Genomic DNA, 24,522 nt, shown 5'->3' with positions numbered 1-24,522 from the left:
GCACCACCACAGCAGAAAACCTCGCTCATTCACAGATTTTCTCAAGCCCTGTCAGAACATACATTTTGTATGCAGGTTCAGAAGAATGCAAACAATGTATTTCATGCTCAGTTATCCATCCCACCAGTTCTGAGACTTTTGGGTGTGTCACAAATTATCACAAAAGACACAAAAATTCAATTTAATTGCAACCGAGATGTAATATTGGAAGCATATTTGCATGACCCCTTGGCCTCATTGACCCTTGCTAGGAAATTCAATAAATTGCCACTAGGACCATGTTGGGAAAGCAGTGGGCAGGGCACTTGACAACTAGGTAGATACAATAAAGTCCACTTAACAATGGATATGTGGACCAGCGGACCGCACATGTTTCACAGGCTTTAGTTAGATTACCTTTCTTCTCGTTTTCTTTCCTTCAGCTATCAGACACCCTCTTTAAAATATGCATTGTTTATCAAATTATTCTCCTCGAGAAAGTGCCATGCATCATGAAACGCATGTTGGCAAGAAGTATAATAATTGACAAGAGTGGCCATAATAGAAATGTTGTTTTCCATATAATTTGTGACTTCAATTTCTTTGAAGTGAGCAGAGAGGGCAGTGTCAATAGGTTAGAATTACACACTGCTACGGAGAACACCAAATCTGTACTAAACTGCAACAATATCCTGACTTGGTTCCTTTGAATGGCAATGTTGTAGGCGACTCTGAGGGTAGATCAACTTGGCAACGTACCAGCAAGAATTCGAGAATTGATTTTATCCTTGTAACAACAGAAATGTTTCATTATTGTGAGCATTTTAGTGTATGCAATGGCGATGCTCGTGACAACTCCATTCTTCTGAGGTATTTTGCATGTGCTTATTCTGTAAACTCTTTGTGTAGAGACCCCTGTTTCAAAGTTAACAGCACAAAAAACTGGCGTGTATGGAATGAGAGTACTATGACTATTTTTATAAGGGTATTCAGAGAAGCATGGTATGGTCCATCAGTCTTGCAACATAATATTACTTACGGTGTGCAGTCATAATGTCGACATCAATAATGTCGACAGTCAAAATGTCGACAAATTAATGTCGAAAAACAATAATGTCGACAAACAAAAATGTCGACATTATTCGATATTTTTTCGACATTAATTTAGTGTATGCATAAATAAATAAATAAATATATATATGATGTGTTGAGTATGAGGGGTGGTTGGGGGGGGTGTGGGGGGGGTGGCAGGGGGGTGTTGGGTGAGGGGGGGTTGGGGGGGGCCCCCCCATAGTAAATACAATTTTTATTTATTTAATTAGTAAATAAATAAATACATAAATAAATAAATAAATAATTGGTATGTGTTGAGTATGAGGGGTGAAAGGGTGGTTGGGGGGGTGTGGGGGGCGGCAGGGGGGTGTTGGGTGAGGGGGGGTTGGGGGGGGACCCCCCCATAGTAAATACAATTTTTATTTATTTAATTATTGAATAAATAAATAAATAAATAAATAAATAATTGGTATGTGTTGAGTATGAGGGGTGAAAGGGTGGTTGGGGGGTGTGGGGGGGGTGGCAGGGGGGTGTTGGGTGAGGTGTTGATAGTTTTAAGGGTTTATAGTCATAATGTCGAAAAAAAAAATGTCGACATTTTTTTTTTCGAAAAAATGACTTTTTACATTATAAGTATAGGATGTCGACATTATTATTTTCGACATTTTTTTTTCGACATTTTTGTCTGTCGACATTTTTTTTTCGACATTATGACTATAAACCATTACTTACTATCAATCCTATTTTTCAAAGATTTTGCAGGATACAATTTTGAGCTGTAATGTTTCTGGGTTTATAACAACAGGAAGGAGAAGTATTATGTCCCACAGTTTTAGGTGGTGAAGCAGGAGATGCAAAGGAATATCAGAAGGCTTAAGAAAATGTGCCTGAAGGACCCAACGACTCTCACCTTAATCAAGCAAGAATGGCTCAAATATTTGAATAAAGTAAAAAGGGATGAGGGCCATGAGACATTTAAGAGTGGGGGGAAAACATGCTTCAGACTATACTGAAAATATCAGACACGTGTTTTTGAAAGCTGATAAATGAGAATGAGAAATCCCAAATTGAATTACAGGAAAATCCCATCTCGAAGATGCTTCAGTAAACCATGTTTTCTAAGTTATATTCTTTAGAGGGTGTTTCAGGCTCACAGCAAGTAGTAGACCCCTCTTAGGACCTTGATTTTGATTGTATGGACATCAAATTGATTATTCGTAAAACAAGTCAATCAAGAGCACTGTGCCCTAATATACTTTCTAATGGGATTTTTAAGTCTAATCCTAATTTCTGGGCTTTGTTATTAAAGTTTTTAGATCAGTTATGGTTAAGTAGGAGTTCCAAGCTTCTTGGCATACAGCAATAATCATACGCATTTTTAAAAAGGGTAATAAATATAACCCACTTAACCATAAGCCGATCATGCTTCTGAATACAGATTCTAAAATATTTGCATATCCTGTGGTGACTGAATTATCCTCTTGGACCTCCTCCATTGGTGTGCTCAACCATGATCAGATTGAGTCTAGAAAGGGAGCGGGAACCTCTACAGCAGGACTCAATATTGACTATATCCAACAGTCTGCTTGGCAAAGTGTACCTCTAAGATCTATGTGGTGCCCGTTGATGTATTGCTAGCTTTGAACAAAGTTGTGGGTTAAGCTAGCAAAATGCAGCATTCTGACTACTTTGCTAATCATTTTGATTAAACTGCATTCTAACACTACTTTAAGAGTTTGAATAATTCAACAAGGTAACACGACTTGACCCATTGTTACATTTTGATTACATCAAATATCATTATATATAAATATTATTATATATAATTATAATCACATCAAACGGGCTGCGCCAGGGCTGCTTCCTAGTGCCTTTACTATTTAATATCTATTTGTCGGACCTAGGAGACAAACTTGCTGACTCTACGTTCATCTCTCCTTTAGTGTATGGATGCAAACTGTTTTGATTAACATAAACTGACTTCATCCTGCTTTCGGATTTCAGTAGAGTGGGAATGTTCCGTCTTTTAGATGCTTTTCGTCTTTCTCTCTGTTAAGAACAGATTGACCATAAACCCTGCTAAATCTAAGTTATTCATGTTTAGAATTCGTTGTAAAAGGCTAGTTCAAACTGGAGCCTAAATTCTCAACAAACTGAATAGGTCTATTACATAAAATATCTATGCTTTAATATTTACGGCACACAGCGAAACAATGTCTGACTGAGCATTTTTTTAATAAAATCCAAACATGTGTTATGCCAAATTAAAGTCCTTCATTTCCAATTTGGAAGGTTTTTGCTTGAGCCAGTAAAGACCTTTTACGGATCTAAAGTGATCACATTCATTACTACGGACTGGAAGTGCATCACCAGTTAAATTAATATAATTGTGACCTCACTGAAGGCCTTTGGTGGAAGGGTATTCTGGGTCTCCCGAATGCCATCATACGGCATGAATTGGGGCTTATAGCCATAAATACAAAGGTTTTATGGAAATAAATGTTACTATCATCTGCCTAGCTCTATCTATGAATGAATTAATAAAGATCAAACTAGAATGAAGAACTCCTTTGTTCAGAGCTGTAAGACTAAGTTGGGAAATCTGTGGAGCGTTATGGAAGAGGTAGAGAGTAACTATTTGCTGATGAAAAAAAAGTTTGTGGCGTAATGATTGGGTTCAAACTTATGAAAAAATACAGTGCTATAAAAGATACAAAGGTTATGATATGAGCCATCTGAAATTTGGTAGTATTGCACCTTACTTATTATTGTATGCCTCCTGGAAATCTGCCAGAACTATATTGGGATCCCTCTTAAATCTCCTTCCGACCATGGAAAATACATTTTTATGGAAGGAGAATGATTTAATGGGACCAAGTTGTCATTACTGTTTTGAATCCTCTGAATCGTTGAAGCATTTCTTGCCTGAGTGCCGGGGTCTGGTCAATTTGAGAAATATCTTTTGACACATTACTCATGGACTCAGGGTGAAGCTGTAGGAATTTGTATGGGAGATATTCTATTTGGACCACTGTCCTAGATCTATTTTAGTTGCATTATACTGTTATTTGGTACGGATTGGTCTTGTGCAACCTTGTTTGTCTGTTTTCACTGTAAATAGGGCAAAGCATTTTAGAAGATTGATGTAAATTATTGTCTGCCCTGTTTTAAATTGTATATTTTATTCAGCAGCTATATGTATGTATTGTTTTGTATATTATTTTGTGTTAAGGATTACTTATGTAGACCATATACAAAAAATAGATAAAACATAAGAAAATAACAAATAGATTGATATGGGTAATTCCATCTCAGAAAGAGTAATCTGCCAACCAGATTCCCCCTTTTCCATCGACTCCTTGCCAAAAGCATAGTGCACTTGTGTCTGGCCACATCAGTAGCCTGATCCGCAGCAAACGCTCTACTTATGTTTTTAATCACATTTGAAGGTCACAAGGTGCCTACTGGACACCCTCAGAGACATCCAAATCATTGTGGCACAGAGGCAGCATTTAAGATATGCCCCTCTGTACCCAAAACTTTGGTGATCATGATCATGAGTCGCTCATGCTGATGGCAGGGTAAACTCTAAATAAAAGCTATGCCTACATTTAGGCATAGTGCATGGTGCTACTTACGATCACAACTGCTCAATTCCAATTGATATCGCACATGTGGCAGCTCCTCGGAGCCAGCTTCACTATGGAATAGGATATGTATTCTAGTGGCCCGCTAAATGGCAGGACAAGAACCTGGAAGGTTCTTTGATCTCTTTGTGTGGGCCGTAAATGCTGTCAACCTGAGACAGCCACACAGCAGGCAGCTAGCACGGCCCGGCTGTCAAAGGATCACACCCATTCACAAGGAGTAGCCTCAGAACAGGGTGATGCTTCTCTAAAGGATTTTTTTCTCAGTAAGAAGGGAAGGGGCATGACCATGGTTAGCAAGGGGTTTCTGGTCAATGGAGGAAGGTGTATAATATTTTGATTCTCACTTTACCTCTCTCTTTTTCAGCTCCCCTCCACTTCCCCTGGAGCAAAGCACATTGGACAATAAAACAACAGGGCAAAGTCCACTCCATTCCAGAGCAGTGATTGGACAACTAAGGCAGACTAACTGAAGACCTATCACCTGAGGACTTTTGCCCTTAAAGGAAGGTGTCCTCCACCCCTTCAGGAGATTCACTCAGTTACTCTAGTATCCTTTATGGTTGCAGAGTCTTTATGAATTACTCACTGAATTTTCTTTGGGAGAGTTCCACTCTCCAAAGTCCTCAGCCTGAGGTGAAGAAGCATCATCCAAGTCAGAAGCAAGATATGTCCCCTACCTCTCCAATAGAACATCGGGAGTAACCTCTGCTATGGATCAGGAACTACCACTCTGCACCAGAATCTCTTAAGCTGGGAGAGCAGACCCTGAACAGGAATCATCCTATGCTCGAGTCCCACTCACAGAAACCAGAGGACCAGACCAGCCAAAACTACCTGTTCACCAAACCAGTCGCTCTGTGTTCACCGCACTTGGAACAAGAGAGTAGTTGTTGGCACTGGTTGCAGTGCTCCTCCACCAACCTAACATTTGCTTGCACCTTTGTCCAGCTCAACACAGCATTATGTCCCAGCCAAACCTTTGTCCCCTGGCAGTTCCGAAGTGACTGCTCAATGACGGAACCAGATCCAAATCACTGGAGAGTCACTCACAGACTCTAACCAGGGGTTACAACTACGGCTCAGCCCTTAGCCCTTTACCTCCCGACTCATTGATCACACATTTACACATCCAAGATCACCACTTCGATGACTGTTGCCGCTGACTAGAACCGCTGGAGCGCCACTCATTGATCCCTCCCTGTGGCTAAAGCCAGACTCAGCCTGGCTAACTGCGAAGCATTCCTTGGACCATCCCAACCTGCATCATTGAAGAGCTGCCATTCTACTGCAAGAGCACCTGCATTCAACGCTACTGCATGACGACAGGACATTCACAATCATACGTGCCCGAACTGAGCCCACCAAGAACTGAATCCAGGTATTGTTGACTCTAAACTGTCCCCTTGGTCTGATTGGAAACTAGAGACTGGTTAGGTCAAAATCACACCTGTTTTCGACAAGATATCATTTTTTATGGTAGTACCATACCTACCAACACCTCGGTCTCTGCGCAGAAGGCACCACATAGCGCTAAGGAACAACTTACAGATAAAAGGCAACTGCAAGAGAATAGCGCTATCCTTGACCTTACCATAAGGTATTACTCAAATCTCCTCCTGACCGCCACCGCTCTGATTCTTGCCAGCCATGACCAACAATACAGATATCCTCCCCATTAGTATCCAACCCACACACTGCATGCTCGACCTGGCCACCTTGATAAATACCAATTTGCCATCTATAGGCCGGCATCTCACGTCACTGGGCCACTCATCTAATCCTAAGTGGGGATGGGCAACTGGTCATCGCACATGCATATTTGAGCTGCTGTGCGTTCAAGCCTGATACTTCGCAAAACTTGGGTGCCTGCCAGATTCTACTTCCACCCATGTGTAAATATAGCCATATCTTATCCACCCACCTATGTCCACAACTGGCACGTGCTGTGCTCAACATAGCCCCCTAAGGTAAGACAGCCCGGGCATAACGACCTATAAAGAAGAGTACCTGCCATGAACCATATGCTACGCACATGGCCCCATATATGGAACAGCTGCCATAAGTGGCATGATTTTTCATTCTAGACTCATCACTTCCTAAGAGCCACCAATCAATATGCCTACCTCTCACCAGGTGTGGGCAGTCAACCTGATCCCCCTATTATCAATATTATTATTATTTATGTGCATAACGTCGGCACACGATCCTACAGGCAAATATAGTTACCTCCATTCTCTGTTTCTCCTGCAAGGTTGAACAGAACAGTATGCGGCACACGCATTCTTACCTACCAGGACCTGATATCCCACAGCGGCAGATTTATGGCAGCCATTATTTCATTTTACTATATGGACAAACAAGAATATCCCAAGTAAGTAATACATGGCCCCCAGCACCCATACCACCACAGAAACCAGTGGACCATTACTAACTGGTGACTTTTCCTTTATCTTAGGATACTACCCTTATTATGCATGTGACCTATATATGCACCCTTACAGCATAAACCTATAAGATTCCCCGCAAGTATGAGCATGCCTTTTATTTATTTATTTATTTATTTATTTATTGTGCATTTGTTAGGAGCTTATACAACAAGTAAATTGTGTGTCAAACTGCCCACATGGCAACAGGGAGGGAACATGGGATTGAAAATCAATGTATACACTGAAGGAAAAAAAGACAAACCTACTATCCCTTGTGTGTATTCAGAACGTGCAAGTTATGACCAACCCACATTTGTCCTTTCAAAACTATTACCCAGCATAATCTGTAATTCCATTTTTTTTAAAAACACTTAAAGTCACTTTAATTGCACCTTAGAATAATCCCCCGGCTCTGGATACTGGAAGGCATCTCACACTTTACTTGTTTAACACCAACTGCCATGGACCCTAACACCAAGTAGTGACCTGCAGGCCCACCCAGGACAACAATCACCACAGTATTTAATGCATTCACTCTATGCCACTGCATGCTTGCTTCTTAAATACATCAGCAGTCGCCATAAGGAAGTATTAAGTACCTGAGACTATTTGCGCTAACTTCAGCAAAAAACATATCTTGTCCCCCTCCCACACCCTGTTTCCACGTATCTTCTCTCGCTGATGTTTACAATGAAATGTAATACTATAGTTAGAACTCATGTAATACTACAAAAAATGTACTCAACGGAATGACTCCAAAATATTGTATTGCCTTGAGAAAGCCCGGACTGGCGAAACTGTTGGCCACGCAGTTGGCAGTTGTTCTGTATATGTTGCCATGAACAGGAGTCAAAAATCTAATGTTGAAATAAAATTTTGTTCACATCACTTACTAACAAAAATCTCACAAGACATGATAGATGTGGGTGTGTAATTCACATAAACGTATATCAGTTTATGCTGTCTCCAATAAACTGAACATGTATCTGTACACGCCCTCCATATATCTTTTTGTGGGAGCACTTACATAGGGATGCACCCGCTGAAAACTCAAACCATTGTCATAGTAACACATGGTTGAGTGTTACCCATCCCTGCAATCTGCTGCATCAAGAACCCCCACGACTTAAGTATTAGGAAACCTACGTACTAAATTAAGATTAACACGGCTAAAAGGTCTGTCAACCAACAACCCCAAATACTCAGAGGCCCTCAGGATGATTTCCCTATCACATCAGATGACCTCAGAGCATGATGTCTTAACCTGTGTAGAGAGGAACATTCTATCAAAAGATGTTTGACAGTTGCTATGCATTTGTCTCCACACACGCAACACAGTCTCTCATTTCTAGGAATCCTATACCAAGACCTAGTAACTTCCAGTGTCCGAAGAGAATTAAGTTAAGTTTCACCTTCATATAGTCCCATACGCAAATATTCCCCAGACAGTTACTGATGTATCTTGTGATTCCGTCACGTTCATCAAAGTAAAGTCTTCCGGAAACGAGGCCGAGACGTTTGGGATCCAAGATCTACAATCAATTGTTCCTTGCCCTGTGAATAGAGTAGATCTTTCATAGCAGGTCTATATTGAGGAAGGAGCATGGACAAAGGACTGTCAGAATATTAATCTGAGCAAGGGAGCTGTTAGGCATGAAGCGCTTCCTAGTGGTTGTCATATAATAATCTGGTCAATCATCAGCTGGGGCATTAACCAGTTTCTGATATGTAGTGAGGCAACTCAGACTAAGCTTCACCGGAATTTGCTGAAAATTGAACTGCAAGCAGATCGCCTCAACAGAGGAGTAATGAACCAATCTCAGGAGTTGCTTCAAGATTGTGTTTTCCAGTTTACTGAGGCAGAGGAACTCCTGAGTGCCCAAATCGCTGCCCATTTGAGCATACGCTGCAAGATCTTAACCAAGTCAAACCTAAACAAAACACCAACAGAATAGCCATCTCCCCCAAATGCAAATGCGCAAATTTCCTGTTCCTGTTCAAGTTGTGCAACACTGTTAAATTCAGCATCAAGAAAAATCCGCAAATATTTGTATATAGATACAACTTCAATATATTCCATGTAGAACATCCATTTCGAATATTTCAGATTTTTATATTTTGGACAGGAGGCCATTGTTTTGCTCTTAGAGATGTTCATTTTAAGAGAATTGAGGGTTCAGTAGGCATTCAATTGATCCAGGGCAGCCTGTAGACAACTGGGAGTGAGATCCAACAGAACCAGATTATCGGGGTAGGCCAGCCACTGTAATGGAGCGTCACCTAATTTGGTTTGAATGAAGTTAAAATTCACAATGACTCCTCCAAGATCTGACAGGTATAAATTAAACAATGTGTGTGCAAGGATGCACCCTTGCTTAAGGATATTATGTGTGCTAATCCAGTTGGCCATGGTACCCAGCTGGTCCGTGAGCACTTTAACTCTGGTGTTTTCATGCAATTGAATAATCATCATCAACATCCCAGCAGAATGTTCCAACTTCTCACCTTTACCCACAGCCTATGATTAACGACTGTGTGGAAGGCTGAGCTGATTGATGTTGATGGAATGCAGGGGAAACAATGGTCAGAGAAACAGAGAGGACAAGTATGTAGGTGTTAAGTAAAGTAACACAATGAGAGAGAAGGGGATAGTTGGGGTTGAATGAGAGTGTCTGAGAGAATGGGACAGGTATGTTGTGCAAGGTGAAAACAATAAAGTAGAAGCAGAGGGGTTGCAAAGGGATGTGAAGTGAGGGAAGTTATTTGAAATATGTGCCTTGTAATTGGGGCATAATGTGTTGGTAAAGTGAACCAATCCACTTGGTTTATGCCAGTGAGCATACTGTGTGCATGGTGCTGCATGCAAATAAAATGGTTTCAAGATTCTGGAGAGAAGCCATTTGTAACTTGTTCTCGTGTTCCTTGGAATTCCTAGCACCGCAACATTTCTTGGGACGATGGAAGTAGGGAATCCAGCTGTCTGTAGTGTAAAGCCTTGGAAAGGTATCGACTTTCTGAGTTTTCAGAGTGATTCCTGGTGGCCATTTGGAATGATTAGAAACTGGAAACTTTGATTGGGTTATGATTGAGAAATGAATGAAAAGAACTGCCAGTGATCTCATTGGAGATTGCATCCGTTACAGAGAGAGAGAGAGACAGAGAGAGATAGAGAGAAAGAGAGAGAGTGAGAGAGAGAGAGAGAGCGTGCGTGCGTGCGTGTGTGTTTGTGTGTGTGTGTGGCCTCAAAAAATCAAACACACCTGAAGTCCTTTTCACAGAACTCCCTAATGTGAACCAATAATACTAATACATACATCCTAGGCAGTATTATCCTAATCATCTACAGGTTGTCGTAGGCTGTCCAACCGGAAGTAGTCGGTCAAAGGATCTGCCTGCACATGAGTCGACACTGATGCACCGAGCACAGTGACACAGGAGGCATTCATTTGGAATGTCCATCACAGGGTCTACGTGCACATATCACAGCCATCACAGAGGGTTTTACACACTGTCAGTGAAGAGTAAGGATGACACGATAGAGAGAATAAGACCTAAAATGCCTTCTCAACTGACTTCTGGCTTCCAGACCTGCAAAGGCAACTCATTGTGTATTGATGTCCTGCAAGGGTTTGCCAGTCATGCAGGGATGCTGGCAAGGACTAGAGCAACCCCAGACAACGGGCAGAGATGGCTGCCAGACATAAAGAGGCTAGACAAGGGACGGGGACACTGGTGGTGACAGACACGGGCACTGATGCAAGGAACCAATGATAAAGAGACACCGCCAGTGTGATGTTCGGAGCAACGTAAACAGTAAGAGGTTGCGGGAAGGCGTGGTGGGGGAGAAAGTGGCAGGCAGGACTGGCGGCGTGCACCTAAACGATTTAGCAATGGGTGCCAATTCATCTGAGTGGACAGGGTGGGTGTCTAAGAGACGGCTGTCTGTCCTTACAACGATGGCGATAGAATGAACACTAGTCCATTTTAGCTAGTAAATGCTAGGAGCATGTATCCTTCCGTATGCAGCCCAGTATACCCACACCAAACTGGGGGTGACAGCCAAAATAATGTCACCCTTTACAGTGGGTCTGTTTGCCGACACGTTGACGGCTTTGCCAGAAGAAACAGATGCATGAATTCTGGCTGCGGGAACAGAGTTCTGCACTGACGCTCGGGGTGCGTGTCTCGCACCTAAGATGCGCGAGCTCTTCGCGGAGATTGCGTGGAGACGCTCATCCCCCCCACCCCCTCTTCACAGATGAATGCGGGGGAAGGCATTTGTTTCATGGAGGGAATTGCATTACCATAACTTCAAAGCGCCACAGATTGCAGGCCAAGCCACTGACCTCAGTGTTTCCGAAATGAGTGTCTTCTCGCAGAGCAATCTGGCAAGTATCGTCGCACTCCCTGCACACGGCATTGCCAGCGCGGGGCCATGCTGTAGTGCACTCCTGTCCTTGAGTGGAAAGCACAACAGTCTGTGCACGAGGGTTATGTCACTTCCTAACGGCCCCTGCATAACGCTGTCCTCAGGTGACTCTTTCAGAAAGATGCTGACGAAGCAGCAAGTGAGCATGGCCAATAACAACCTGCCCCCCCATAACAGTGATTAGTTACCTTGACATTAAGTCCAACTAGTGTAGCCTTTTTAATTTTTAAGATGCACGTGGTTATTAAGAGCAGCTGCTTATTTTTTTATATCACCCGGCTTTGACAAAAAAAATATCTCTGCATACGGGTTTACTGTTAATAGGTTTGTACAATTATATAGCGCTTCATGCAGCCTCCTCCCAGTTCTAAACTCTGTAATACCAGGTGTTATTGTTACCTATTTTAATGGTACTCTATTTGATATGATATGATGCTTGTGTTTATGCAGGTGTCTTGATTAAATAATACAATATTTCAATAAATCTGAGATATTTTTAAGAGGACTTGGCAGTGCCTTTCTATTAATTTACAACAACAAAGCTTGGAACCTTTAACCTATTTTAAATAACCCCACAATTTTATAATAATGTACACTTCCAAATGATGATTTGGAAATGCTTCAAAAACTGCCACAGAAGTTTCCTTTTCAGTGTAAACAAACCTGCTTACCAAGATGTTTTTTTTTAATTAACATTTGGCCTATCCATGACGACCCAGAGCATGAACATGATGGATTCCAAAACATGTCCAAGCCGTGTACGCGTGGCTAAGCCCTTCACTCAAACTAAAGAGGATGAGCGTAGCTTACCGACTCCCTGCAATCAGCAAAAAGGCTTTTACTGTATTAAAATATGCGAGGCAAACGCCTGCTCCCAGAATGCTTTCTGGTCAAAACAACCGCGTTTGCAACGCATCATTCCCAATAGAAATTAAAAAAAGAAAAAACACTTGCGCAGAGAAGTCACAGTGTTCAGAGTCTCATGCAATACTGACCCGGCAATGAGTAAAGCACGTGCATGCCCACACCTATTGCAGGGCTGTGTCTTAAATACGCGGGTGGGTTTGTAACAGTGGGCACCTCTGCCCGACGTATACAACTTGCACCTGCAGTTACAGGCACAACGTGTGAAAACATGTGAACAGTGGCACGGGCAATCTCGAAGGGAGCTTAAGACATCCGGGGCACTGCCCTCCCATGCCGTTATTCTTGTGTTAGGTTATTTTTAAATACAGCATATAAGCAACGTCGGCACTATGTGGGCGACACGTGGTGTTGCTATGACGTGTGCGTAGCACGTTCTCTTGTATCTGTCAGAAGGTGCAATAGAGCATTAACACAAAAATGATAATAATAGAGCAATAACACACTCGTAATGTTTATTCTGGCAGTTAAATGGTTTATGTTGGGTGTAGAACTCCCCTGGACGTGCTCGACTGTTACGCAGTCACAGCGCACTTGAGTGTGTGTGCGTGCGTTTAGTATGTGTGTGTGTGCGCGTGCGTGTTGAGTGAGGGGGAAGAGAGATGTAGGAGTAAAATATACAAGAAGAAACACGGGGAGAGGTAAGAGAGTGATTCTACAGAACGGTGATAGGGGGAGAGAGAGTTGCGGAAGAGGAAGATGCCAGCCACAGAGAGAAAGAGGCCCACTGAGAGACGTGGATGGAGTGACAGACACGCAGGAGCGACACGTGAAACACAGGTACACCAAGGCATAGAAACGGAGAGACCGCGAGGCACACACAATGCATGCGAAGTTCAACATGAAACATTTCAAATACCGTCATTCCCAGCAGGCAAACTTATGAGCACGATTAAAGAATTCAGAAGTCGTGTACATACCGAAAGTATTGGCCACGAGTTAAGGAGTAAGTGCAAGAAGCTGTTTGTCTATGAAATCCCTTTGCTGACTTTCACCTGAGAGCAGTCTGAAAAACCTTCAAGCACCCACAGAAATCGACGTGCAGTGAATTTCCTTGTTCATGCTGTTATAGTGCACTGTAAATGCACTCCAAATGCACCCAGTCGCGAGATCTCTAAATCACTACACAGCACCGACTTTTCGCATGGGGGTGGTGGGGATGACCTTCAAAGTTTGGATGGAAATGGAGCAGCCATAGAAGGCAGGTTCCGGCTTCTTTAAATTCGGGTTCAGTGGAAGGAGGTCATTGGGAATGGGTGTGCACAAGGACCACCCTGCTCGCTGGTCCAGCAGCAGCCGGAACACTGCATGACCTGCCCTCGCTTCGGCACGCGGACTGCACCCTCACACGCGATCACACCCCGCCTGCCCGGTGGCTCATTTGAACATATTGTGCGGTCGAGAGACAGCATCTGAAATTAGCACCCGCTCCAAATGGCTTCTTCCTGTTGTAAAAAGATGCGTTCTCATTGCGATGCAGGTAGTCGGTGCTGCAAGGACGCCCGCTCCGTCCCGCCCCTGGCTACCAGCGACCCTGCTCTCCTCGGCTGCCGTTCCCTGCTGCCTCTGCTGCTGTACGGAGATTAATCGGGGATTCTGAAACAAAGAACACTCCGACAGCACCTAATGAAAAAACACAGTAATCTGTGGCGCTTCCTCCTCAGCAATCCACATGTATCCGGCGAGCCGTCCGCCCGCATTCTAGCACCCTGGACAGCACCCTGGACAGCTCCCTCTGCCTAGGCCCCTCGGTCATGGCTTGGCAGGAGGCAACTGAAGCAATGACATGGATGGGGAAGCAGCTCCCTTCCTTCACCGGTTCCGTGCTCCCAAGGGTGGCAACCCTCATTACAGCCTCTCGTCTAAGCAACACATCTTCGGTTCTTTTATCTCCGCTGCACTGCCGTCTGATTAGCAACACATGCAGCTGCGCGGAGGACAACTGCATGCCACACACAGCCCGCCTAGGTAAGCGAGCCTGAAGCGACCTGCTCAGCAGGGCATGCTAGTCCACAGAAAATGTGCGACTTAACCCCTTACTCTACTCTGTATTAAAAAAAAAAAATCCCAGCCTCTTGTCGGGGAACCCCCAAGTCTCGGTCCAAGGCGTCCTTCCCACTGATATCTCGTGTGCACCCTCCCTCGCATACAATTATTGCTGACGCAGAAGCGGCTGCTGCCGTGTGGAGGAAGATGGGAGGGGCGTTTTTAACCTCGTCAAAACAGTCTCCTGCCACCTGCTCCCATGGCATGAAAACAAAGCTGTCCTAGATTAGAGAGCATACGCCTGTGCCATTGTAGTGCGCTATACCCGGGCTTCAACTGTCAGCGGCATGTTGGCCCTAAGGGCAGCCTGAGACGTGCAATGCCACCTGTCAACCAAAGTCTATAATTAATAATGGCGTCTTTTCTGCCTTGCATTCGATTTACCCTTTAGTGAAAGGAAGTCTGCGCCGTCAACAGTGAACGTGGAGCAAATGAAAATAACTGTAGACATCATTGTGCACCCTTTGTGCTCCCTCAAACTCCTCCCTGGTTGCTATTTCTCCCGGGAGTTGGGCTAGTTTAGTAAAGAGTGCCATTGCTGGGGTACTGCCGTTGAAGCAAGCAATAGCAAACAAATTAGGCATAGGCAGAGTATAGACATGTGCCAGTCATTGGCATCATATCCCTAAATACTTCCACTATTTGCCAGCTATTGCTGTCATATGCCCACATTCTAAACGCATTTGGCATGAAGTGCTGTGCTACACTACAATACTCGCATAACATGACTCGTTTTGTGGGTACCTTGTAATCTATTATCCTGGGTACAAACGTCAATCAAAATACTTCAAGGTGTTGCCATCCAAACACAATGTACTCACATTATTAGCAATGCCATTGCTGGTCTCGGTTACGCTCCTGTTGGGGACATTTTGTCCACTTTTGATAGGTAGTAAAGTTAATGGTTCACACATGAGCCCCGCCCCCACATTCTTCCCTATTGCTAGATCGGTGGGTACAATAGCACTGCTTGTTTTACCCAGGTAGGGGCACTTTTCTTTTTGCAGATTTCCCACCATTGATTTCAATAGGGTCCCCAGAATATTTGCACATGTCCTGGCATCCTGGCTGACTGTTGGTCTTTATAGCTGTGCGTGCCTACTGAGCGCATTTATTTGGAGTACACTGGTCAAACTGTAAGGCCACCGGTTCAGGCAAATAGTTTCTCCCATTGATGTTTTCTCGTCTTTTTAAAAAAAATATATATATTTTATTGCATCAATTAGTTTCCAGAAAAAACTTTAAATGCACTGTACAATTGATAGAAAAGAAGAAAACACAAAAGAAAAACAAACAACAAAAGAAAAAAAAATCACAACAACTATATAGGAAGGAAAAGTAATAAAAGAAACCAGAAGACTCGTTATCCAGTATAGTAAAAATCTCTCTCAAAAAGTTCAACACGGCTAACGTCAGAGATACTTTTCCTCCCCATTTTAGGATTGACCACCTGTCCTGCGACGATGTAGTGCATAATTTTTGAAAATGTGTTGCCAACCATTTTTCTCTAGGACCCGAGAGTGGAACACAGTTCATCACCAAGTGCTGTATAGTTTCTGCCTCTTGTCCACAGCAACGACACAACAAAATTCTTTCCTCTCCCTTTTTAGTCCTCCTGCCTAGTACTTCTCTTGTAGGGAGGAGATTTGGGCGGAATCTCAGAAAGTGTTGCCTTTCAGAGTATGAAGGGAATTTGTCCAAGTATGGAAGCACGGTGCCTCTAACATAATGTTCGTCCATACCCAGGGTAATAGACGGTAAAGCACTAAGCCTATCCAGGGTAACAATCCAATCCCAGTCTAAAAGTTTCTTCTTCACCCTGAGCGGATTTTGCATTAGGTTGACAGTGTTTAAGGCAATGTTATTCAAAATGTCTGTGCAAGTTAACTGCCATGTGTTTAAGGCCGGAATCTGATTACTGGACAATGCTTCATTTATGGCCAGGAAACCACTTCTTTCTGGGGGATGCAAGCATTTACCATAGAGGGTCAGTGATTTCCAAACCATGGCAATGTAAAGTGAAGTCAGTCCTAATTCGTTTCTCACACATTCAATGGGAATGGAAGATGTTAAGCTCAGTACTCTTTTCCAAAATAGGCCCTCCATCAAAGACCAAACCCCCGGGGCAAGAAATAAGTTGGCCTCGGCAGCGTAGGTCAGGACAGGCGAAACTTTCAGTTTGTAGAAATCTATAAGTGGACGAAGGGAAAACGGACAATAGTGTCGCTTAAGGTTCGTGACTTTACTTCTAAGTCTTGTAACACCCGGACCATCTTGGATACTATTATTTAGGGTTATTCCAAGGTAGACCACTGACGAGACCACTGGTACAACTTCCCCCGATAAGTACCACCTAAAATCTTTGGTACTAGTAGGTGGACCTAATCTCAGAATTTTTGATTGCTTTGGATTAATTCTGAGACTATTTTCCTGTACATATAACTGTAATGCTTTTAGTTGTTGCTGCAGACCTATTACCAGTAGTCGAAGTGTAAGAACATAACTGCTGAACCCATATGCATGCATTAGTAATGGCCGAACCCCAATCCCTCCTCCATAATGATAGGATCACAACTTGTATCAAGTGTTGGCAATAAAAGGCCGTAGGAATTTATTGTACAGATATGGGTTATGGCAATAACAATATCACATATCATGATGGTATCATACTTTTGGGCACCGGGTCCTGAGGTTACCCCCTCGGACCTTTGCCGCCTTCTTGTGTCGCACGGCTTGTTGTGGGCACAGTACAGTGCCTTGTACTTATTTTTGTTCTTCACCCCTTTTTGTAGGGTGGGTGGGTTCTGTGGTAAAGAAGCAAGAAGATTTGGAAGACACTGAGTAAACAGTGAACCTCCTGTTTGCTTGGGTCCCCGTTCAGGGTCCAGAAACAGATTGTGTTTACTCTGAGCATGCTGCTCTCATTTATAGGACCCAGGGAGGCCCTGGGTCTTTGTTGTGTATGTGGTGGGGGCTGCTGTTGTCGCAGCCCCCGGCCGGATAGCCGACTGTCTGACCCCCTGGTGGGGGCAGATCTTTTGAACCTGGGCCCTGCCTGATGGTTGTTTTCCTTGTGGCGCTTAGCACCTTGCTGTTTGGAGTTGGGTGAGATGACTGTTCGAACCTTACCCTTCCGTGGCTTTTGTGCTGCCGAGACTGCGTGTCTCCGTAGCTGGGGGGAGGAGAGGAGCAGGCACGGGGAGGTTGGGTCTGCCCATTTCCCAGCTGCCGAAGGTAACAGCAGTTACCCTGCCTCGCTTGTGGGATGCCCATGCAGCATTGCCCAGAAGTGGTGGAACTATGTTCCCTGCTGACCTGCTCAGCTCCTCACAAACCCCATTACCCTGTCCGCTCCCACACACAATACAAACCCCCAAACACATTTGCCTGCTGTTTAAGGGAATGTTGAGTGCAGTGCACTAAAATGGCAAGTTTCAACTTCTTCCTACACTGTTATTTTAAAACGAAACCGTTCCTGAATGGTTTCTTTTTAAAATAAAAGTATAGGAGCTGTAAAACTCAATTAAAAAAAGTAGAGGAGCACCGCTCCCGCTCACTTCGACCACTGCCTATTACAGTCTGGTCTAGTAGAAGAAGGTCATCTGCGAACAACAGCCTTCCCACGGAGGTCCCCGCGATCTTTGGGGGGAAGCTTCTCACTGCTCCGAAGGACTCCTGCATGTCGGATATAAAGAGGCAGAATACAGCTGGTGCTAGCCGACACCCCTGTTTTAGGCCGTTCTGAGCATCCACGCTGTTAGAGAGGGTACCCTGTCTGTCCAGTCTGATTCTAAGGGTTGTACCACTGTGTAGTGCCTCCAAGGGTTCTCTCAGACTATTTGGACAACCCCATTTCCTCAATTTATTCCACAGTAGACTACGATCGACAGAGTCGAACGCCTGTTCCAGGTCTATGGACGCAATATATATGGTCTTGTATTTTTTTTCTTTAACCATACATTTCAGTATGTTGATGATTAGGACGTTTAAAGACGTCCCAATACCTTTGCAAAAACCCGATTGCCAGGGATCGAGGTGGTTTGACAGCCGACTCCAATCGTTCAGATGTTTCAAGACCACTGCAGCAAATATTTTTCCCACGACATCCAAGAGTGCGATAGTTCTATAGTTCGCAGGCACAGATCTATCACCCTTCTTGAAAATTGGGACAACTATAGACCTGGTCCAAGATTGGGGTATCCTTTTAAGTCTCTTTATGTCATTGATCAGAGATGTCATGAATGTGGCCCATTTCTCCGGATTTTTCTTGAGAATTTCATTTGTAAGGCCATCCGGGCCAGCGGCCCTGGAAGAGTTTGAGTTGTTGATAAGATCCATAATGTCCTGTTTTCTGAATTCAAGGTCCCAGGGCTCGTCCGAGAGTAGTTGTTTTTGTGGACCGCAGACTTTGTCTGTAGAGTATAGGACCCAAAAGTGATCCTCCCAAGCTGTAGTTGCTATGGGATTTACAATTTTAGAGTCCAGGGGCGTACTTATCTCGTTAATTGGTTTCCAAATGCCAGTGATGTTTTTGATGGTTATTAATTTTAACATCTTCTCACTGACTTGTTGCGCTAACTGGTGTTTGTGTTGGATAAGCCAGTTTCTGTAGCTGTTTCTAGTTTTATTATACAGCAGTAGATCATCTGGTGTGTTAGAATTTTCGAAACGCCTCCTGGCTCTTCGTACAGCTTTTTTTTTGGCAGCTACTTGATGATCATAGGCATGCCTCTTATGTTGATGGTTTCCAGGAGGTGCCTCCTTTGTACGAAAAATATTTAATACATCGGTGTATTCAATAAGGTTGATACTTTGGTCCTGGTCATCGGAGTTTCTCGTCTTTTAACACGCACCACCTTAAGCGGAATGTTTAAGGTGTACTTGCTATCCCTCTTCCCATTTCTGTCAGGCAATCATTTGTATGTCTTTGTGATGTGCCCATGGCAGCGTGCACCATCGATTTTATTGCACCAAATACTATTTTAAGTACCATACATTCAAAAGAGACCCCCCTTTCAGTTTAAGACCTGTCCTCAGGGTTTCTTCATTTGTGGCCATGTCCCTACCCTTGCATGCCAGAAACCTGCAAATAAGGGCATGCACTTTCACGGCATGCTCTGAACGGCAAGCACATTTCTGTGTGTGACTGAATTGGTTGAAACTAGTAATAGAGCTGACTGGTCCCAATCTACAGTTCCCCAAGGGGATGGCTCTTGCCGGGCAGATAGTGGGGTAGCTCGCTGTTCATGATTGGACAGCGACTGCCAGGTTGAATGGTGCCAATCCTTCTGATTGCAGGTGGGGAAAACCCCTAGTTTGGATTTTGGAAAAGAGGAATACTCTCATGACCAGGAGACTGCACTGATGACCCAGAGGATGGCTGAATAAGCAAACCAGAATTGCCGAAGCCATCTACTAGTGATCCTCTACTAAATATCCTACAACCAGGTTAGACCTTCATCTGGGAATTTCTTCAATGGAATTGTGGGATGCACTTGTCATTTATCCTACATCAGTACCCTGCCATTGGTTGCAACGCCCACAATTCTGAGTTGGAACTTGGGACTATGCAGTCTTAGCCTGTGACTCATGTACATTGTTGTGTGCATCAGCTGCTCTCAATCCCATACAAGGGCCTGCTTGCTTGCTTTTTACTGCCGCCATTTAGAGGTGAGCCTGGTCACACCAGACAGAGCTAACCTAGTTACTTCTCTGTGCCTGCTGTCCTGGTCCTGCATCATCATTGTGGAAGCTGCAATAGTCACTGTCTTTGAACCAGAGATTGGAACCACTGCCTAGCCTGCCCTAAACAGTACACTCACTTCAGCCACTGCCCCCATGACCCCTGTCCCTCCACCCAGGGGAAACAATGGCAGAGGTAAGTGTCCCAAGGAATTTGGAGTACGCCATAGGGAGCTGCCTGGAAAATCAGGGTATGGAATGCAAGTGTAGATACCACTCTTTGCACCTCCTTCACTGCGTAGGGATTGCATGGGCATACCGTCTACTCTCCAGCACTAGCATTTCCTGGATGTTTGCAGTCGAGTTCTTGCCTAGGATTCCCTCATGGGTACGCCATAGCCTGGTGTAATTGGGAGTCTACCCCTCATTTTATCCAACACATGCTGCTTTTTAAAAGACATGTTACTTGCCCGTTGGCTGAAGACAAAACTTGTGCTGAGGAATTTTGAGACTCCCTATCCCCAATTTCCAGTACTTACCTATGACATGACCCTTTGAAATTAACTCCGGAAGTATTTTCCTGTTGTAGGTACAGGTAATTGTCTTATGTCTTGTTGAATGGGGAATGCCGGCAGCTCAACTGATTTGATGCCAGTAAATTCTTGTTTTCTCTTTGATCTGACAGTTTATTTTTCAAGTGGACCTGTCTCATCTCTATCTTGAATTGGCTAACTGTTGGCTTTTAGTAACACTTGCCTTCAGTCCATGTTGTATTTCTTTCTGCCATTTTCAGACTAAGCTGCATTGCACTTTTTCATACCAAGGACTTTTGTGAGCATGGGATGTAAATATAACATCCTAACTGGTTCACAGATTTCCAGGGACATTGTGGACTCGACACCTGATGTATGGACCACACCACCCACACTGTGCATACCCCAATGACTGAATGTATATACTACCAATTGTGGATGTACTCTAGGGGTGACGGTTGTGATTGGTTTTCCCTCTGATGTGTGCAGAAGTATACCTTCTTAGATTGACGTGTACGCCTCCTTGCTTCCTCTTTGTATGAATCTCGGGAGGAAATACCAGATGGTACCCACTAAACCCCTTCATGTCCTCCTGCTGTTCCAACTCCCTTTTCCCCCTGTAATGTATAAATACCAGTCTGAGTCTGAGGGCCAGAGGAGCGTTGCTCCCAGTCCTGCAGCATTGTCCAGCAACAGCTGTTAGGATTCAACAACAGCAGATTTGAACGTCACTCAGCAGGTACTTCAATTTGGCACAGGCCGGTGGTGGTTTAACTTCATCCCATCATTTCCGTCTGGATCACTAAGTGTGTTTTTCCCCTTGTTCTGCGCTGGTCTAGTGCAGCCAGCAATGTTCCAAGCTTTGTCTCTTTTTTTCCTGGTGGATTTCAGGGTTCAACTAATGTGCAATGCCTCTTTGTTTCATGGTTTCTATGCCCAAAATAACATGCATTGTCTATTTAGCTTTTAAATAGATCCTCAGGTGTTTTCCCACTGATCAGGAGAGTTGTATCAGAATGTTCTAGTTAAGTTGCCTTTCCAAGATGGGGGTGTGGACAGCAAGTGCGCTACGACTAACCTTATCTTCTTTCTTCCCCTTGCAGGTGTGAATCCTGTAAGCGATATTCAATCAACACTACAGCTAAGTCAATGCCTAGTCTGGGATGCTGAGGAAAACCCTTATTGATGTATTTTTATGTCCAGTTCAGTACTCTGGATGACAACCCTTGTATAACACCCCCTCTTAGAATCCCCCTGACCCCACTGAGCCAAGAAGTAGGTTTGATTTGCAAATTAAAATGTTTATTTGAAAAAATAAACAATATATATATATATCACACTTTTATAATAAATGAATATCTGATAGTACACTTAAACATATGATGTGGATCCACAATGGGTAATGTTACAGTGGTACACTTGATTACTTAGGAGTAGTATAGAGGATGAGGTAGCTGAAAATGCTTGATGGTTTCAAGGAAATGCAAGGTGGAATAAAGGCAGTACAGCAAATAAACTTGATATGATTTCAACCAACAACAATGTAATCACCTTTCTCTGGCAACTCACTCCCCCCTTTATACAATATAAGGAGATGGAAAGGAGAGCACACAGTCTTCAAGAATCCCAACAAATCACACTTTATAATGCAATACACAGTTCCAGTTCCCCCAGCAAGCTTAGAGAAAACAGGTATGAGTTTTAAACACAGGCAAATTACTTTGAAATGTGGTGGCAATGAAGTGAAAAGATGCTAAAATTGATTTTAATTCCCTCTAGAGGTTCAGGGTAGGTGATGGCTACTTTATATTAGTTCAGGCTCACTTTAGCAATGCTCTATGAGTAACTAGCAGGTTAAACAAATTTTGGCAAAGGAAAGCAAGGAGCTGCTGACTTTTTTACTGGAGAAGAAATCATGCCAAATCGCAAATCGCGATAAAATTCGCAAGTGCGTGAATCATGATTACAGCAAGTCGGTTGTAGGTTCGTTGGAAAGCCTAGAATCTTAGCTTTTAAATGAAAGCTAGACCACGTTCCTAGGACAAACGGATCCAGAGATACGGACGATTTAGTAAAGGTAGTTTTTCGGATTTAAAGTAAAACTCAAAATGACAGGTGACAGTTTGCAGCTTTAGAATGACAGATGACAGCTCGCAGCTTTAGAATGACAGATGACAGGATTACTAGGAGGCAGTTCTACTTAGGTTAAAATAGTTTGCATTCGATTATTTTAACTAAGGGATTGGGTTTCGCACAGTTCTGGCAGTACTCACACTATATTTTTAGAAGGACTAGGCCTCGTCACGGATTGGGTCAACTGGACTGGACTTTGGGCGGTTCTGCTCACAGCGTCTGGGTCAGCTCTGCTCTGCTGTCCTGGGTCTGCTAGGCACCGGTTCTCTGGATCGGGTTCTGCCTTCTCTGGACACAGCACGGCTCCTGGTTCTGGATGTTTCTGTCACAGGGTTCTAGGCCAGAATCAAACAGCTCTGCCCGGCTATTTGAAGAGTTCAGTTGCAAAATATTTTGAGGCCTGCTGACAAATATTTTTGCTTGCAGTGGGCCTTCTTGGTTCAAAGTTCTGTAGTCTCTGTTTAGCTTGGAAGTCTAAGTGTTGGATCTCTGGATGTGAAGTCGTCGGTCAGCACGCTCCGCAGCAAATGGAATTGAATCCCTATCTGTCCTGCACTGTCTGCTTGTATGTGTTTTAGAAAGTGGGTGGAGAGGCTAGCTGAGCCTGCCCCACTCTACTTGTCATTGGCCCAGTTCTCCCCTCTCCCTTGATTGGGGGGCTGGGTTGTGTGTCATCTTTATGGCTTACAGAAAGACACTCCCCTTGTCAATGTGCACACAAATCTATTTCTGATCCAAATACATATTTCCCAGGTACACAAGTGGTTGACATTACATGTACATATTACACATTGCTTCAGGTAGTCTCTGTTCCGACTCTGGCGTTTGTAGGAGCTTGCATTCAAAAATGGCAACTTATTTTCGATTTTAGTCGGTTTTGCAACATTGGTTTTTCATCAAAAATTATACAAAGGTACACCCCCCTTCTCCAAATATCCCAGTAAATTTCCGGGTCTCTAGCTTAAATACAGTGTCTACAATATTCATAATTAGCGGGGAATCTCAAGGTTGTACATTCCTGTCATTTGGTTACAATAAGTTATCAATGTTTCTATAAAATATATATTTGTTGCAATTCAACTCCCCAAAGTGTTTGGGCCTGCCTCCAGAAGTCTGGGTGGGTCAGTGATCACATGTCTCTCCTTGCTGGCAGAGGGCTGTTGACAGGAAACACTCAAAATTAACATAGCCCATTCAACTGAAAGGGGCTATTCTCTCTCTCCTCCAGGCTGAAGGGGAAACCCCCTCCCTCTCACTCAGAAGGGCCATGTGATATCCTGCCTACTGTTGTGAGTCTCTGGGGTGTTAAGAGTTCTCAGCCTCTTGGCCTCTGGGAACAGCAGGTGGCTAGGATTTTTTAATTATCCAACAGACTTTGAAGTCCCTGCCCCTCTTGCAACTCCTAACTACAGTCTCCCTGTCAGAGTTTAGACCGCTAGCGCCGGTTTGTGGACAAAGCTGGTACTGCACCCATTTTTGGGATCTGTCTTGAATTACTGCATTTCAAAAGAGTGGTCTTTTGCTTGATAGAATAGGACCCTTGCTTAACATTGTTTTGATGGCATCCTTACAGTAGAGTGGTGATGTGGAACCCTCCACAAGAAGGTTGTATCTTTGGAGTGGTCTTGTGCCAACTGCGCAGTTCTCCTGGATTCTGGCGTGAATGT

General features: G+C 43.8%; 1 protein-coding gene across 2 annotated transcripts in view; it reads right to left on the bottom strand.

Moving 5' to 3' along the window:
- The window catches only part of NYAP2 (neuronal tyrosine-phosphorylated phosphoinositide-3-kinase adaptor 2), a 1,523,268-nt gene extending 1,508,658 nt beyond the window's left edge, over nucleotides 1–14,610 (bottom strand). Inside the window, exon 1 of one of the 2 annotated variants that reach the window (XM_069618180.1) lies at nucleotides 13,382–14,610. The gene's annotated coding sequence lies outside the window, so the exon portion shown is untranslated. The remainder of the gene's footprint in view (nucleotides 1–13,381) is intronic. The other variant, XM_069618181.1, reaches the window with a different exon arrangement.
- Nucleotides 14,611–24,522: the final 9,912 nt, after the last annotated feature.

The sequence above is a fragment of the Ambystoma mexicanum genome, chromosome 10 (assembly GCF_040938575.1).
Source record: "Ambystoma mexicanum isolate Mex_15411 chromosome 10, UKY_AmexF1_1, whole genome shotgun sequence".
NCBI lineage: Eukaryota > Metazoa > Chordata > Amphibia > Caudata > Ambystomatidae > Ambystoma > Ambystoma mexicanum.
This window is presented reverse-complemented; position numbering and strand designations above follow the sequence as displayed.